The sequence below is a fragment of the Anthonomus grandis genome, chromosome 1 (genome assembly GCF_022605725.1).
Source record: "Anthonomus grandis grandis chromosome 1, icAntGran1.3, whole genome shotgun sequence".
NCBI lineage: Eukaryota > Metazoa > Arthropoda > Insecta > Coleoptera > Curculionidae > Anthonomus > Anthonomus grandis.
In genome coordinates this window covers 13226778-13244346 of record NC_065546.1, presented here as the reverse complement: position 1 = coordinate 13244346, position 17569 = coordinate 13226778, and the positions used below count along the sequence as shown (strand labels likewise).

The 17569-nt window shown below is 31.7% G+C and overlaps 1 protein-coding gene across 1 annotated transcript in view; it reads left to right on the top strand.

The window, feature by feature from the left end:
- Nucleotides 1-200: 200 nt before the first annotated feature.
- Nucleotides 201-17569, top strand: part of LOC126745938 (glutamine synthetase 2 cytoplasmic) — a 71312-nt gene continuing 53943 nt past the window's right edge. The window contains exon 1 of the mRNA XM_050454004.1: nucleotides 201-366. The gene's annotated coding sequence lies outside the window, so the exon portion shown is untranslated. The remainder of the gene's footprint in view (nucleotides 367-17569) is intronic.

Genomic DNA, 17569 nt, shown 5'->3' with positions numbered 1-17569 from the left:
CGTGTCAGGTTATCGAACTTTGTCCTCCTATTTTTATAAACATTTAGCCTAATTATTTTACAGCTTTTTATCCAGCTTTTCTATCAACACGCGCCCGAGAATTTCCCACGATTCCGCCTCTCTAGCCCCAGGGCTTCCACGCGGTCGTAGGAGACGATTTTCCAATAGCAAAGTACACGCACCTCGCCTGCGATAAGCCTGCGCATATATTTCCTGCCATTTCAATGTGTATAAAGTGAAACATAAAAGAAAGAACGCACTCGCGCTTTATTTACTGTGTTTTACATGGTCCAATCGAGTTGTATGGTGTTCCGTTTACTACTCTCTATTTATATTTTGTATATAAATATCAGCTGATTATTAAAGGTAAGTGGAAGAGAACATTATATAGTATATAAAGCATTCTTGTTTTGTTTATGTATGTTATACTTGCTATAGTGTGGGATCAAGCAGGAATTTTTGATGACCTATTTTTCCAATTTCTGGATTAGCGTACGTAAATGATTTTGGTCTGCCAATACATGCTTTAGATGTTTTCTTTGTTACACATGAGCGCTTTGTTTCCAATTATTTTTGGTTAGCAGGAATACTTCCTTGTTTTATTGATTTTTTTGTTTTGTTAGGTGTCATTTTGGGGCATTTATTTCACTTTGACTGGTCAGTGTACTCTTAATTATCTCTTTACATATAGACGACTTTAATTATTGAAGTGAAGTTTTATTTGATTTGTATTCATTAATCGTATTATGCGTCTACTTTACAGTAAAAGAATACTGGCAATTCGATCTTTATATATTTTAAGTGTTTGTTCTTTTATATATGAAAACCCTGAAATAGGTGTACATGTTAGTCATACTTACTCTACCAGGTGTAATATAAGTCATTTTATTACAGTCATTTTAACATTTTGCCGCTAACAGTAAGGATGACAGGGAACAGAAAAGCTTTTAATAAGAAATGTATCACTTTTATAGCTCATACTTTCGAAAGGTTTTTAACGTTTTTCTGAATAGTTTTCCTTGATTTAAAGTAACAAAACTTCTTTTTTTTTTAATTGAATTATCAAGCTAATTAATTTTTGTTATGAGTTTGAGTAAATGGCGCACAACAATATCTTATTTTAATATTTATCCAGGTAGTTTTTATTGTTAAACTATTAGTATTATAGTTATTATGGTACATACAGAAATTAGGTTTTCTAGGTACCTAACAATAGTAAACATAAGAATTTGTGTATAATATAAACATGTATTTAACAATTTAATACATGTTTATTGTTCAAACTGTTTAAGTTCAACACTGTTTTTTGCTACAAACCTCATTTTAATTCAAATTTAAATCTCTTCATAATTGCTAATTTAACGTTTGAAGTCAAGTTTAAAAATTCAAAAGTTTAATAATTATTTTCTTTTTTTCTACCCTTGAACTTGGGCCAAAAATTTACATATTCGGTTTTTTAATTAACATTAATTTGATTCACATATTTGGGTTAAGTTCCAATATATAGAGCATGGCGGCCCACATTCGCTCTATTAAAAAATAATAAATTATGATCGACTGCGGTTTATAAATTTGTTAAGCACAAAATTGCAAAATTTAATTGACAGATATCCATTGACGTGAATTAAGTCTAATCGTATTGTAAGAATGTTCTTTTACTTTAGAATCAGAATATTTGACAGAAAAGATTAATATCAAAATAATAGAATAAAATATAATGATAACATCAAAAGAATAAAATTCCTAAAAACCAAGAGTTAAATTTGAGTAAAGGTTAAATCTGTTGCCCAAAACTGATGTTGGACAAAATAAATTTTTATGGTAAATAAGGTGGTTAATAATGATGTATAATAATATGGTTGATAATGTGCATGTCATTATTTAAGCCCATTTGAAAAAAATCAAGTCATTTAAAAGTACAATATATATTGGATAAAAATAAGCAATTTTTTCTGATTATTAACGAACTTTAGTTCTAACAAAATAATTTTTAAATGATCTTGTCAGAAAATTAAAAAGAAAGATTATTTAACACATCAAAAATGTAAGAAATTCATTAAAAAGTTAAAAAAAAACATTTTTTTCATTCAATATTTAAAATTATTGAGATACACAGGATTCAAGTTGTTTAAATGACGCCGAATTTTTTATTAAAATATATAAAATATTTATATAAAACATTATATAAAATATATTTTATATATAAAATATGCGGTAAATAATTTAAAAAAGTCTAGAGGCAAATTTCAATTAATTATTTCTAACATATTAAAAAAATAAATTTTAAAAGAGAAAAAAATAAATTTTAATAAAAAAGTATTAAAATTGGTATATAAATAATAAATGAAAAATCAAGCAACTTTTATTCTATATGAATATTTTTTGAAATACATGGTCCGGCAAAATGATCTCTCGAAATTTATTATATATAATTATTATTTTATTTTTATTAACTAAAAATATATGGTATGCCATTTTTTTTATTAAGTTTTGAAAATTACAGAGTCCAAGTGGCGACCATTTCTTTCGACACACATTCGAAGCTGATTTCTGAAAGTTTCCATTACTCGAGCAGTAATTTGAGGCGATATTCCTGTAATTTCTTGGCGTATTGCTGCTTTCAATTCGTCAATGCTTTGGGGATGTTGAAAAACCTTCTCTTTCAGGTAGCCCCAAAGGAAAAAGTCGCATGGGGCAATCGGGTGAACGTGCAGGCCACCCAACGTCTCCACGTAATGAGATTGCGTATCCTGGAAACATTTCCCTTAACAGGTCCATTGTCCTTCTTGCCGTACGGTAACACGTTGGCTGTGAAGTGGCCTTTCATTGAGCTGCCGCGGATTTTCTGGTGCCCAGTAGCGAAAATTCTGCTTGGTCACACAGCCAGACAAATGGAAATGAGCCTCGTCCCTCGTTATTAAAAGCGCATTTTGTGGGACGTTTTGAAGAATATCATTGGAACATTTTCGGCGATTTTCCCAGTCCCGTTCACTAAGTTCTTGCACGATCATCATTTTGTATGGGTGGAACTTCAGATCGGTGTGCAAAGTTCTTCTCACAGAACGATCTGACAAACGCAAAGCAGAGGCATGTTTAACAGCTGAATGTCTAGGAGATCGTTCAACTGCTTCTCTTACAGCTGCAATGTTTTCAGGTGTCCGAACACTTCTGGCTCTACCAGTTGATTTTCTTTTTAAGGCTGAACCTGTAGCTCTTAAATTTGAAACCCACAACAGTATTGTTTTGCGATCTGGAACTGGATCATGTCTACCAAGCGCGAAGTGAGTACGAAAATTTCTTTGTGTCGTAATCACAGATTCGTTACTTTTGAAAAATGTTTCGATAACGAAGGCACGATGCTCGCCCGTCCAGTTCATGGCGACAACAGAAATGGCAAGGCGCAAGGCGCGCCCAGCCAACCGACTACGCTAAGCTAGCTCCCTCTTTAGTGATTCGGGCTCAGTGGCGGCGCAAAATGTGGGAGATCATTTTGCCGGACCCTGTATTACAAAAAAATGGTATCCAGCTTCTTTTAAGTCTTTGCTCAAAGTTTAGCTTAATTTTGAAGAGAAAAAAACTGAAAAATTTATTTATAAATCTAAAATTTTACGTTTTTCAAATGTAATATGGAATATAGTGTGATTGCATAAGAAAGAAGCTGAAGTCAAAAAAGTTTAGAATTTTTACTGTTTTGTAGACAAATAACATTACATAAATATAGGAAATGGAAAATGTTCACTCTATACAGGGTGTTACAGAATAAGATGCTGATCCTTAAGGGTGTTAATATATTATTTTAAGAAGAAAAGTTCAAATAAAGCTATGTCCTAAACCCCTTAACTTTTGAGCTACAGGGTGTTTAAATCTTAAGAAAAAAAAACAATTTTTCATCATAACCTTTCCTAGTTACGTTTATGAAATTTAGCACACACTCTCTAAGTTCCAACAACCAATTTTGTGATGTATCAGATTTTTTTAAAGTTGCATAAAGGGTTTGCATACAGGGTCTCCTTAATTTGGCTCTAAGTGTGACAACTTTCACCACACTGTATGTATTTCAAAAGTTATGAAGTTTAGGACATAACTTCATTTGAACATTTCGTCCTAAAATTACCTAAGGATTAACACCCTTAACGATCAGCATCTTATTCTGTAACATCCTGTATACTACTTCCGTAGAAATTTAAAGTGGTCCTAAAATATTTGTTACTGTTTTGTACGTTATAATATCCGTGAATCTATTTATATAACATTTAGTCAAACTTTCCGAGTTTTATGATTTGATCGTTTAGTATCTATTTTTTAGATAAATTTAGGGGCGTATTTTTATCAATGAAAAATGTTTGTTTTTAAAACTTTTAAAATAGTTTTCTTTTTGGCACACTTTTAGAACTACTCTTATATTTTGCTAGTATACTCTTTTACTTTTTAACAATATTATACCTACTTTATTATGCTTATTTAAAACAAGTCAAATGAGTACATTCCTGAAATATTTAATAGACATAATAAGATAAAGATAAACTTGAAATAACGGCATTATATCTCTATATTGAACGTATTTTGGATAATGTAATCTGTGATAATCTCTCAGCGTAACGTGATTGACTAGCGAATTAAAAAAAAATACAATCCATTGGAAAGATACAAAAGTTTATTTTTAAAAACGATAATTTATATAGAATGATAGATTTCAAATAAAACAGAAACGAGATTTTTTTTTTAAAAGGGCGAATAACAAAAGGGTGAATTGCCTATGTAGGGTTTCCTTCAATGTTTGCATAGTGCATAAAATACGTAAACAGGATGTGCCTTTTAATTTCTGATTTTTTCGATAAGGTTATAGTATAGATCAAATAAATTATTTAAAATAAATAACTTATTTACGTTAGATTTCAGTATGAGAACATTATTGTACTTTGTTAAATAAATAATATGATTCTTATTTAATAAACAAATATAGCGTGTCTAACATTTTTTATAACTTTTGGTATTTGGTTTCTTCGCCTACAACATAGTTTAATATTTTCTTTTGATAGAATAAAAGTTACAATAACCTCTTTTATGTTAAAGGGATCTAAAAAATTTGAACCAGAAGATATTGACGGCTATTCTATTGGTGCAATCTTGAATCTGAAAAAGCTTCATCCATAATTGCTTGTTCTTCATGCATCTTCCTGAAAATATATCAAGATTACGATTTTAAGATTTTGTTTACTGATTCTGTTAATATTTTAAACATATTTTCGAACAATGAAAGTGATATATGTCTAATTCACCAAGTAAATATTATAATTAATGATTGGTACTATGAAAACTAGTATTGGTAATAGTCAGGGACATATTTACGCTCTTCTTTAATAACATTCTCTTCTATTAGTATGCCAATGCATTTGAGCAAACAAACTAAATAAAAGTTATCTCTTCACATTGTGACTTGCTTCAAAATATGAATTAAGGTATCTGTACTGAAGAGCTTGGTATTGAAGAAAACTATACAATTATTTGGAATTCAAAATTCTACACTCTTACCCTATAAAATTTTGTTTATTCTACACACGTTATAGAATAACTTATTTTAGTTCTTAAACAATAACAAGAAAATACAATTTCTTTTGGTGAAACTAATTATGCTCACGTCAAGTCATTAAGAAATTCCTATAAATTTAGCAAACATTTCAACACTTTGGTCCACTTTGTCATTCTTTTAGTGTAAATGTAGTAATAATTAAATAAAAATTTAACGATTTATTAAATACTTCCTGTCTATTTTGTTTTATTGGTACTTCTATATGTAGGAAAGAAAGCTGTGAAGTGATGATTATGAAGCATCAATAAATTTTCAAGGAAATAATAAAATTTCGTCAAACTTTGATGCACTTGGGCATTGATCGTATTTTAAGAACTGATTTTCTCGTTCTCGAATAATGAAAAGTTGCTTGTTTGATATTTGTCTGATCCTAACTAGTAAATACAACCATTAGCGGTTGTACAACCAGTTCGGTACTATATAGACTAGTCAATCTTGACACTGATAAAGATAGTGAAATCAGGCGGTCACTGAATTGCAAAATAATTACTTGGGGTTTGAAGCAGTGTAATTGGTACTTCATGTATTTTCCTGAAAGTTATAATTAGTTTCCCCATTTTAATTAATCTGCTAAAACATTGATTGTTTTACAAAAGATTAACGATTATATTGAGTTATTCTTAAGTAGACATTAAGGTTTTGTACTATCGATACTCGTCGTTAATTTTCATCTTTATAAAACTCCTGAGGTGTTCTCAGTCTCGTGTTCGAGTGAGCTTACCAAAATTTTTGAACATATTGGTTTGGAAAGTGAATATCTAATATTTTTAACACTAAAGTTATTAATATTCAGAGTATTATTTTCAGGACAATCATCTGATAACACAAAAACCTGAAATAAAGTTACAAAACTAGATTTTAATCTTGATTAATGGAAAATTTGTAATGCAGTGCTGATTTTATTTTTAATTAAATCTGCTAACATATAATAATATAACCTTTGAATCTTAATAAAATATTTGAATTTAATATACAGGGTGTTTCAAAATTCACTACATATATTTTAAGGGCGTATTCCTGAGGTCAAAATAAGACTTTTTTTTCCTATAAACATGGGTCCTAAAATGCACCCCCTTCAAGCTACAGCCATCGCAAGAAGTGTAAAAAAAGTCGATTTTTTAAAACTGTGTCTACAGTTTTGCATCAAATTTCTCGAAATTTCGAATGAAGTTTTTAAGAAAATCGCCGGTGAATAAAAGGATAGCAATATCGTAAATTAAAAATCAAAGAAAAAATTTAGGATGTAGGCTGTGTTTCGCAATTGTTGACATATTTATTTTTGAGATTTTAGTAGTAGGCTGTGAGTATTTGTTTTAGATATTTTTTAACTTGCTTGACATTTGGTGTAAAATAAATTTACTGTCATTGTTGGCTTTGTTTAATTCCAGTAGTTTACTTCCCGTTTTAGATTTAAAGTGTAGTTTTTATTCCCATGTTTTATTTCTAAACGCTAACATTGCTAAAACGTTATTCATTCGAACATCTTGCAGACATCCATTTTGTTTATGGTCTTGCTGATGGTAACGCGTATGAAGCTCAAAGATTGGATCAGTTAAGGTTTCCTAATCGCCGACTCCCGAATGTACGAACATTTTCAGAGTCACATCGGCATCTTAGGGAATACGGTAGTTTTCGGACCCCCAGGAACAATGCAGGCAGACCGCAACAAGCACGAAACCCAGTGACAGAGGAGCAAATTTTGAATGCCATCGACGACGATCCTGGCCTAAGCACCCGACAAATAGCTCGCAATTTGGATGTTTCTCATGCAACTGTCTGGCGGGTTTTGCACGAAAATAGCTTGTATCCATACCATATTCAAAGAGTTCAAGCTTTGCTACCTCAAGATTTCCCAAGGCGCTTACAGTTTGCAAGGTGGTTACTTCACAGATACGCGAGAGATAATAATTTTTTTATCAAGTATTCTATTTAAAGACGAAGCTCATTTTTCGCGGGAAGGGGTGGTGAATTTTCACAATGTGCATGTTTGGGCAGCAGAGAATCTGCACGAAATTAGGCAATCTCACCACCAGGAGCACTTTAGCCTTAATGTATGGGCAGGTTTAGTGGAAGATGAGTTAATTGGTCCTTTCTTTTTTCCTAGAATTTTAGTTGGCGACACTTATTTAGACTTTCTACAGCACCATTTAAATGGTTTACTAGACAATGTACCTTTAAATGTGCGAGCGAACATGTGGTTTATGCATGACGGTGCCCCTCCTCATTTCCGTATAACAGTGCCCGACTATTTGAACTTTGTGTTTCCTGAGAGATGGATTGGTAGAGCAGGCCCAATACCATGGCCTTCACGCTCCCCGGACTGCAATCCTCTGGATTTTTTTTTCTGGGGATATGTAAAAAGCCTCGTCTATAATCCTGGTCAAGTGCCTTCGCTCGAGGTCCTAAGGCAAAGAATTATTGATGCCTTTCAAACAATAAGAAATACTCCCGGAATTTTAGAGCGAGTAAGACAATCTATGAGAAGACGAATGGAGGCTTGTATTGCAGCGGGGGGTGCGCATTTCGAGCACTTTTTATAAAAAAAATATTTGTTTCTCAGAAGTTTCTTGTTTATTTAAAAAATAATTAATTATTATGTTAATAAATGTTAAATAATTTTTTAACCAATTTTTGTATTTTTATAAACCGTCATTCTTTAATGTAAATAATTGTTCATCAATTTATTGAAAAAACCTCAATAACAAAGTTTCAACAATAGCAAAACCAGTCTACCTATTTATTGTTAAATGTCGTGCCGCTTAAAAAATGTCCTAAAACAAATAGTCACAGCCTACTACTTAATATTATCTGTTTAAATTTTAATTATTACGTTATTGGTAGCCTTTTATTAATCGGTGATTTTCTCAAAAACTATTCGTATTATCAAAAAAATGCAAGAGACATAAAATTTAGATTTTTGTATGGCCCAGCTGGCCATTCTGGTGTAGCTTAATTTTTTAAAACATGTATGCGTACATAAAATTTTGGTCGTCAAAAGTGTGCACCCCCTCAGTTTAATTAGCTTAAAATTAGTTTTACGCCTTTTCTAAGATAAAGAGTAAGTAGACCGCCTAAAATAACGGGACAGTTTTAAAAAATCGATTTTTTTTACACTTCTTGCGATAGCTGTAGCTTGAAGGGGGTGCATTTTAGGACCCATGTTTGTAGGAAAAAAAGTCTTATTTTGACCTCAGGAATACGCCCTTAAAATATATGTAGTGAATTTTGAAACACCCTGTATTGATAGTATATCTGATTTCTATCAGTCTCACAAACATATTTTTTTTTAAATCCAAATAGCTTATTAATTTATAGACTTTATAGTATGAAGCAAACTTAATTTCGGTTTTCAAGACTTTAAAATTTATAGATTTAATACAATATAACCTGTGAGAAAATTTTCCATATTTATTTTATTAAAATTTTATCGAGTTATGAAGCTGGTCAATGTAAGATACATATCTTTGACAATTTTGTGAACGTAACTCAACAATAACAAGAAACCCATAAACTAGTTTTTTGTATTTTTATATTTGTTTTGATGCTTTTATTGCATAGGTTAAATAAATATGAACATAATTGAGTCTGCTCTTTCAATAACTATATACAATATATCTTGTTAGGCAATTTTGATCGTTTAAAATTATTTGTCTTTATGCAAAAATTAAAAATAAAATTTTCAATAATAATGGAAAAACAATCGCATGCTTTAAGAAAAAATTTGTCACATTCTGGCAAATTGTCTGTTATATCATAAATGGCATGGTGAATATTAATTGAACATGCCATTACAGCAAAATATTATTATGTTTCAACTGGGTTTTAACGAAAAAATTTAGATTCATTTAGTACGGGTAGAAAAGTCGTTAATAACGCAATATTTAAATAATTCTAATAAAATAAATACAAAAATATGAGACGCAAGTTAACATAAGAAATAATGCGTCGAAATCGCGATAAAAGATTGTATATAACTTTACCTTCAGTATAATATATAAAAGAGCACTAAGACACTAAAACTATTTTTAAATGGCTATATGTTATACTAATATACTGTCAGGTAATTAAGGAAAACACTCCTTTTGAAATACATTTTTTATTGATAACGTCAAAACTCTAAACTGCGCTGTAATGCACTTTTGAAAGGAGTAAAGAAAATGTGTCACATGAAATCATGCCTAGTTTATTTGGATAACACTATGATACTGGGAAATTATTGTGGCTTATTTCGAAAAGAAGTTCGCCATCTCGGCCATGTTATATGTCAAAACTGATCCAGATAAAGTATACGCAATCGAAAATTGGCCACAACCCACTGACAAACACCAAAGTTACAGTTAAGAAGCTTCTTGGGTCTTTGTACGTTAATCTTTTAAAACCTCTACATAAGCTCACGGATGACAAAATGGTATTTAGTTGATCAACATACAGTGCAGAAGCGTTTCAAGGGCTAAAAAGAGTACTGTGCACATCTTCAATTTTAACATAATATCAAATTCTGCTGGAATTAGTGCCGGCCTTTTACAAAATATGAAGATGGAGAGCAAGTGATAGCTTATTTCAGTAAAACGCTATTAACACCACAAATAAACTGTGACCAGCGGGAGCTATTGGCAGCAATAAAAGATATTGAGCATTTTTATAAATATTTTTATGATAATCGATTCAACCTTAGGACTAAACATGCTTCTCTGAAATGACTTTTTCAGTTCAAAACGCTAAAGGGCAAATAGCAAGAGGCTTTAATGACTACAAGAGTATCTCTTTACAATAGAACATAGGAAAGGCGAATATCACCAAACCGCCGATGCTTTACCCAGAAGACTTTGCATTAAAAAGTGTTAACATTGCCTTAAAAATTAATTGAAACAATATCTAGAGATATTTGCGTATCTTGTTGGCCTTAGCAGTCCTGAAGAGTGAGACGCAGCTATACTCTATTTCAGAAGTGTATAGAGCAATAAACTGGGAAATTCCGTTCTGTTTGGCTACATTTCGTGGTAGTTCATAGGCGCAGGTACTTATAATATTTATGAATTTAATTTTCACGGATTAAATGCCTTTATTTTGAAAGAGATTAAATACTAAATAAATACTTTTAATCCTTTTGTATAGGTACCTATCTTTTAACGCTTTGTAACATGCAAAAATGGGGTCAGGTAATATATACAGACTATAAATACTTTTAAATCATATTTTAAACGTTAGTAGTCACTGCTACGCTGTAGTGTAATCACAATATTATTATCCCAATATTTAAAAAATGGAGGTATTCAGTCCAACGAAAAGATGTACTAAAAATTCTCCACTATCGCTGAGTGAAAAAGTTATTATTTTAAATGTACATGATTGCATAAAACACGATTACCCTAGTTTTACTGTGCAAGAAATTGTTGAAAAATGTTCTCGAATGAGTGGAATTGGAAAGTCCACCATTTTCAAATTGTTGCGGGAAAGAAAAGTAGCAGGTCAAGTGGAATCTCCCAAGCAAAAGCCAGGACGACCTACAAAAGTCCTTGATGAAAATGCTAAATGTATAATTCGAAGAAAAGTTCACTCTTTTTATTTTAAAAAGGAAATACCCACCCTAGACAAAATTTTAATGGAGCTTGGCCGAGATGACAGTATTCCGTTGATAAGTAGGAAACTTTTATGGGAAACTTTAAAAAATATGGATTTTGCCTGGGAAAAGCATAACCGCAAAGCACTTTTACTGGAGAGCGACGAAATTGTTTGTTGGAGACGACAATACTTGAGAAGTATCAAGCAGTACCGCAGGGAGCAAAAGAAAGTTTTTTATCTTGATGAGACGTGGATTAACGAAGGTTATATAGTCCAAAAAATGTGGCAAGACAAAAATATAACCAGTGCTCGCCAAGCTTTCATAGAAGGCCTGTCTACGGGTATTAAAGTACCTTCGGGAAAAGGAAAAAGACTTATAATCACACATATTGGAAGCGAAGAGGGATTTTTAAAAGAAGGTATGCTAACCTTTGAGTCGACTCGCACAGGAGATTACCATGAAGACATGAACTCAGACGTTTTCGAGGACTATTTTGGTGAAATGATAAAATTTCTTCCGGCTAATTCGGTGGTGGTTATGGATAACGCAAGCTATCATTCACGGCGAATAGAGAAGACGCCAACTTCAAGTTGGAGAAAGCAAGAAATTATCGATTGGCTGACTGCAAAAGGTATTGCGTTTGAAGCAAATTTGATAAAAAAAGAACTGCTGGCAATAGCAAACTTACACAAAACTCGTTTCATGAAATACGCCGTGGAAGATATAGCCGAAAAATATAATATAACTGTACTGCGCTTACCGCCATATCATTGCGAACTAAATCCTATAGAACTGATATGGGCGCAGGTAAAAGGATTTGTAGCAAGACAAAACACGACTTTTAAAATGAAAGATGTTAAGCTACTGTTTGATCAAGCCATTACGGAAGCGATACCAGAGAATTGGCAAAAAGCAGTCCAGCATGTAATTAAGCAAGAGGACAAAATGTGGGATCTTGACAACCTCATCGATCAGACAGTCGATCCTTTAATTATAATGTCAAGAGGTGATGACAGTTCGTCAGATGACGAAGAAGACAACAATCTATTATAATTTAAAATTGTTATACACTGTTCAAAAAGTGCCAGATCCAAAAGTGACATTTTCAACTGTTTTACTCTACATATTATGTTCAATAAATTTGTGAAAAAAATATATTATTCCATTTAAACAAAAGTAACTTTCTAAAATAAAATAGCATTTAAGTACATTAATTATAAGGTAAAAAACAAGTCCCAGTTGCACGCCTTTGGCGAACCGTTTTCAATGTTTATCAGTGGGTAACAATGGGCAAAACTCATAAATTGACCCAAAACCGGGTGGCACTACCTGCAATCAACGAAAAGAAAGAATTTTACATTGAAACTAATACCCAACTAAGGTAGTGGCATAAAATATTGGTGGATCACCAGGTACCACTTTTGCATACCTAATGAGGTTTTATTGCTCTACACACTTCTGAAATAGAGTATAGTTTAACCCAGGATCAAGGTGATAATCCAGTATTTGTTTTTTTTTTATCTGAAATATTTAAAAATTTCAAAGCCAGAATGTAAAGATATTTCTGACAAAGCTCCAGAACTAAAAGCTTACTGGTTTCAATGGAATTCGTTGATTATACAAGATCGATTAAAAAGAGCCTGGAAGAGCGTAGATAAAAAGAAAAGACATCTGATAGTCAATTTTCATCAAGCAACCCGAGAATTCGGACCAGAACCAAAATGGTGCACTTGAACGAATTTCCAGACGTACCAGTACAGGTTCTTTTCCTATTTTCATTTCCGGAATTTGATACGCTATGGTCTACTTTAGTAAGTGACCCGAGGTTTATCCTACTTCCGATACCAATTGTAACGTAATTTAGGAACACGCTCTTTCTGGAACACATTTATTCCAGGAACAGTCTTTTATGTAAGGAACATACTTTTATTTATCAAAACTGTAACCTGACTCGCGTTGCGTATCGTTTATTGTTCTCAAGGTAAATAAGAAAACTGATTAAAATGTCACGAAACTCGGTCCCTTTTAAAGACCCATGGAAAAATGTTAAGAATATTATATAGCAATTATACAAATTTTAAAGAAGCTTAGATTACAAAGATTTAGCATAATATATCCTAAATAACCTAAAGTAGGGCCCGAATGGGACCCTTAAACAAGATGAACTACTAAAAGCTAGACACTATCAGTGAAAATAAGAAACTAAACCTGAGTAGAATTCTAAATAAACTTAATTTATTAATTTAAATTCAAAATACGAGCAAAACAGTTCAAAAACTATGAGAATAATTAACGTGTTTACATTTTCATAACAATATTTATAATATAATATTTGAATATATTTAAAAACAGTAAAAACGCATTTTTATAAAAAAAGATAAGAACAGATGTATGATAGTAACTAAGCACATATTTACATATAGCACAATTAAATGGATCTAAAGTGTATAAAATATTCTTAAGTAAAAAATAAATAAAGAAACAAACGATCCAGTTAATAACTTTATGAGTATTTGTTCACATACATCCATATTTATGAAGTAGACTAGAAATAAAAATACAATGCGATCATGTCTCGTATCAGTGACATACATATACTTTAATAATCATTTAATTGATTTCGAGTGGATTTACTGATATCAATAGAAAATCTTTCTGAAGTGCTTAGTAGCATAGTACATGTTAACTTGTTTCAGATAGAAATAGTTTTATAGTTAAATAGAGAAACTTTTATAGAAAATAAATGCGGTTTAAGTAGGTTATCATACCAATAGAACCTGATTGTTTTATTTTTAACCGTTATCAGCAAAGGTCAAACTTGCAGATTGCAACATTTCTTAAGAATTTTTATCTTTGTTTTATAATTTAAAATAAAAACCTTATCACCATTTTTTTTTAAATAATTTCCTATAAAATGTTCAATAAAAAGTTCATGTTTGTAATTGAATAGTTATTAGCAAAATTGATGCCTATAAAATAGATGTAGTTAAAACGGAAGGTAATTGGATAAAAAAAATACATAGCATTAGCACAGTCTAACAAGTCAATAAGTTGAAATCTATATACTTTGGCATTAGGGTTAATTTTCGTTATAGGTGACAAAGTTATAAAAATAAGTAAGATTTAGGTAAATTATTTATGTTAATATAAAATAATAATATTTTAGCTTTAGAATAACAGAGCTTTATTAATATTTTGGACAAACCGATCATTCTTGTAATAAAAAATTTTCGTATATGCATAAAAAATCTTTTGTAACTATCTTTGCCTATAACTTTTTATAATTGGGTTAGGTTAAGCTTTCTCTCCACTGTGATTCACTAGTCTACTGTGGCTCATACCTACTTAGCCCATCAGGTCCGCTTTCCTAAGGAGTTCTATCGGTTGTCTAGGCAAAGCGTATTAAATATTTTCTGCTGGTGATGAGGCAGTCCCAAGGAAGACCTGCGCACAGCTTAGACCTAATAAACTGCCCCAGTAATCTTCACGTTTTTTAAACCATTTTGGTGCAGTTTTTAAGTTTTGCTGTATTATATGTAATGCCTAAGGCTGGAACTGATTCTATAAGTCTTTTTCGGCATCAGACTTTGCTAGACTTTTCATTCTCTTTAAATCCAAAGTGTCCCAGTATCCATATTAGGGAGATTTCGTTACTTTTCTACCTAGGACTACTTTACAACTACACAAGGCTTGAAATTAGCATGTGGAGAATAGCGCTTTTAGTGTATTAATGTTTTTATATTTTATTTATTGTTCTGCCATCCACCTTATATAAATTTCAGGCGTATTGTTAGCTCCAGGCTTGGTTTATGCCTGTATACCAGCCGTAATACCTTAATAAGTCTTGCAACAGTTAGTATACAGAGGACTTTTGGCTTTTCCAATGTCATTCTGTTATGATTATATAACAAAAAAACAAAAAAAAAAAGGTTTGATCAGAGAAGATTTTCAAGGGTTGCTGCACATTTTGCCCAGCAGCTTTTTTTGTTTTTTTCTGTCAATTGTACCGAAATTGCTGTTTGTTGCATATGAGTTAAGCAGGGTAGCACCTCCATCAGTGCTGTCGATGTTATTCTAAAGGCAACCGTAGTTTGTAGGCATTAAAGGCTGTTTTATTCTAGCAAATTTTTGAGATACTTTTCTTCACTACACCGAAGATATGTATGCTATCATGCAGTGTTGCTAGATGTCATAAAGAGAATAATCGCATAGCCTGTTTAAAATTATCGTACATTATCGTACTGAACGTCGATATTTATACCTTCGAAAGTTTAATTAATATAACTTTGAAGTCGAAAGTTTAAGGGGAAAAATATTCTGAAAATATTCTTAAATGTATTTATTTCCTAAATATTACAAAATGTGAATTAAAATATTGTTAACATTCATCAAAAATTATGTCATCGTCTTCAGATTCGGTGTTAGTTTCTTTCTCTTTTGTCGCATCTTTATTCTGATAAAATGTGGCTGACATCATACTTCTCTCAAAATTTTTTCACTAGGATTAAATCTAAAACAGTTTTGTTCTAGATGAACTTTCTGGGAAGATAACATATGACCATTTAACGTATCCGTTATTATTCTATTTCTTGCCTTAGTTTTTATTAAATTCACCTTTGAAAATTGCCTTTCACAACTGGCACTTGAATGCGGTAGTGACAGCACATTTAGTACAAACTTGGACAAATCGGGGAATATGAATTCTCCACTTAAGTCTTTTACCTGACTTAGCTTATAAAAAAACTCATCAACTTCCGTGGATTCTGGTAAATCTTCGTAAATTTGTAATTTTCTCCACTGGTCATCAATTTTTTGAGGTTGATATGTGTTTTGAAGTTCACAAATTTGAGGTAAAGATTTCATCAGCGGTAAAAGTGTGGTCTCATTGCCCTTTTTGATACTATCTAAAGTTAAGATGGCCAATTTACTTAGCACAGGATCTTCGAAATTATACCGTTTTTTTATTTCTAGACAAGCAGTAATTAAAAAATTACGACAGCGTTAAAGAAAATCAATTTTAGCAGATTCCTCTAAAGAATCGATATTCTGAAAAACCCCAATACCCAAATACATATTTGTTATTCGAAGGAAATGTGCATCATCAGTTGGGTCAATTTTACCAATGTCTGTTTTATTAATATAGTTTTGTTCCATAAAAGCTGATAAAAAAACTTTGTAACACATAACCATCTTACTGTGTAAATTTAAAATTACCACTTTTTCACTCTGAAAATATTTGTTAAGGTCGACAAATTTAAGTAGAACCCATTCCAAAAAAAAAAAAAATATTTTTATCTTGAATTTATTAAGAGCAATATTTATTTCCTCGCTGGATATAAGACGATGTTCCAGGTAATTTGAAGTAAAAAACAATTTTAAAGGTTCCCACTATTCTAGGATCCGCTTAACCATTTGCAGTAATGACAACCAACGAGTTTGGGCTGGTCTAAGTACCTTGTGTGGTTCAGTATTACAAAAGTCCTGAAATTCTCTGAACATTGCCTGTTGCTTAGAGCTGTTTTAAAAAAAACCGTAAATATTTCTGGCCAAGTCTTCACACATTTGGGGTAAATTCACGCACGCTTCACTTGCGCATAAATGCAAAGAATGGCATACACATTTCTGAAGCATTAATCCCGGGATATCGTTAGCTAATTTGCTTGCCACGAAGTTTTTACTACCAAACATGGTATTACAGCCGTCCGATGCAAAACCAATCATATTTTTAAGAGGAATACCATTTTGCGATAGGAGTGTTATTATTTCCTCATATAGCCTCTGGCTAGTAGCACCTTGATCCACTTTCTCAGGTTCATCCCCAGAGAAAATTTGCAAAAGTTTCCAGAAAAAAGTATCAACTTTACAGATTTTAGGATGGAAAAATCTTACGCATATACATAAAGTTTTAACTGATGAAATGTCAGTAGATTCATCAATAATCAGACTGAATTTGGAGCATTTTAAATAAGATATTATTTCTTGTTCGGCACAGGCACCAATAACATTTTTAGAAACTTAAGTCGCTTTAAATCTTCCTAGTGACATTCCCTGGGCAATTTTCGAGTCAGGAAAACAACTTTTAATTAGATTTGTTAAATGATCAGCTGAATCAAAAGAGATATTTTAATTTCGGCCACTTTGCTCTGAGTTTGCAAAGAACTCTCAGGTTTATTAAACAAAGAGGTTATTGTCGTCTTTGGAAAAGCTTTTACGTTCTGAACATGCTTTGATGATTTAGCATGATGTTTAATAAAGGTTAGTTCTGCAGTAAGCTCTAAATTACAAGGACGACACCTAGCCTTTTCATCTGAAAGTGCAATTTAAATATATGAGATAAAGGGAAAAAACTTAATTATTGATAACAATTTACCATTACTTTTAATAAGCCAACCTTTAAATCTCGAGTCGTCCACTCG